The sequence below is a fragment of the Harpegnathos saltator genome, unplaced genomic scaffold, assembly GCF_003227715.2.
Source record: "Harpegnathos saltator strain DR-91 unplaced genomic scaffold, Hsal_v8.6 scaffold25, whole genome shotgun sequence".
Lineage (NCBI taxonomy): Eukaryota > Metazoa > Arthropoda > Insecta > Hymenoptera > Formicidae > Harpegnathos > Harpegnathos saltator.
The window spans coordinates 66,092-68,065 of NW_020230039.1; positions in this window are offsets into that span (position 1 = coordinate 66,092).

Genomic DNA, 1,974 nt, shown 5'->3' on the forward strand with positions numbered 1-1,974 from the left:
TTCACGTAGGCTTTTCTGATGTTTTCTCTTATGCAGCAGTTTATTGCGTATATTCTAGCCTAGAAGATCGTGGCAAGCGTTCCCAGACATACTCTTGGTTTCTCGCCATATATTCCAGCTCTTTTACTTGAGTCTGTGCTAGATTCATCTATGTACCAGATCAGAGCATTCTCAGGAAAATTCTTGTTTTGGTTATTTTAGTAATCTCTATAATAACCTCAAATTTCTTATGAAAACGAAAAATGGGAATAGTGCAATCTGACCTTATCTATAAAATGGAAATGCTCACTTCACTCTCAACTTTAAATAAAACCCCATTCATCCAACTCTTTGTCCTAACTGTTACATTCTATGAAATGGCATCCCACTTCCTTCTTAATAAGAAGATCTAACGGAGTCAGGTTCAAATAGCATCTTCATTGCCGATGTGGATTGTGCATATTGCATCTGTGATTGCTAAACAAGCCATCTTTTGAATTCTGTCTAGTTAGAAATTTATTGTCTTTTGACAGACCTTGGGCCACCATACCGGAGCTGCATAAAAAGTCGATGATTTTATGATCCCAATATAGAGCCAGTGGACCAATTTGGATTTAAGCCCCTATCTTTTACCACACATGCGTCTGATGACAGAAAGGTAATCTCCGCTTTCCTGATGGTTTTCTTTTGATGCTGATTACAGCTGTGCTTGGAATCAATAGTTATCCCCAGAAACTTAGCTTCTCAGTCAACTTCAATCATTGTTGAAATACAGAAGTCCTAAACCTTATATTTTCCTTCTCTTTGCGAAGACAACAATTGAGGTTTTTTGAAAGCTTATTTTTAAGCTCTTTTGTCTTGCCCACTTCAACACCATATTAAGGGCATCTTACATCAGTTCCTTAATGATGCCGGTAAACTTTCCTTGTACGAGAATGACAATGTCATCTGCGTGCAATGTCACACGTACTACGATGTGTTCTTGCCTGCAGACTAAATCCAATAGGTCATTTATCAGCAGGTTCCAGAGGAGAGTATACCTCCTTGGGGTCATCCACCTTTAACTTCAGCCGAGGTGGTGCTGCCCGAGAGAGAGAGGCATGTATTATTCTGCTACTTAGCATGGATTCAATATACCCGCAGCAAATGTCATTAATTCCTTGCTTTTCTAACCCGTTTAGCATTGGCAGCCTTTGGCAGGGATCAAGACAGTTCGTTACTTCTGTGGTATTAGGCTGTGGGTTGTACCTTAGTAGTACTGGATAGTGTTAAAGTAGCCTGCAACTTTTATTTGATATTAATTATGTTATAAAACTCATAAACATAAAACATAAAAACCATCTCCTGCTTCAATTTTGACAAAAAAGTTCGAAAGCAAAATAATTTCAAATTTCAACGTAAGGATAGTAACAGTTCGAGAACAACGCATTTCCGGGCCTATGTTCATATCAACTTTTTTTCTTGTTTTTAGGTCTCCATTCACCTTCTGAGCGATTGACCTGGACTTACGGGACACCCTGCATACTGACCAAGGAAGGAGATCAAAAGTGGAAATGCACTTTTGAAATGTGGTTTATTGCAATAGAAAGTCTTTTATATCCATATTAAAAACCCCAAATATTAGTTTCAGACACCTATTTCTTTTTATAAATTAAAAAAATATGAAAATGTTGATCTCTCTTGGATCGATTAACCGGTTGATAGTACGATAGAATTCCAGAAAAGGAAAAAATGTTACACAGCAACATATTCTAAGACTAATAAAAATCGATCTTTCTGTGGTGCTTAGGGCATATAAGCAGAGTTTTGATTACATGTGTTACAAGAGGTTAACAATACATTGGACAGTAGGTACGGTAGCAATCAGGTGGCATGAATGCAATACTATCTAATGTACCATTGCATATTTCTCAATGTTTTTTCAATTAAATATTAAGAAATAATTACTAATATAATAATACAATAACAATACAATATATGCAATATGTGATATAC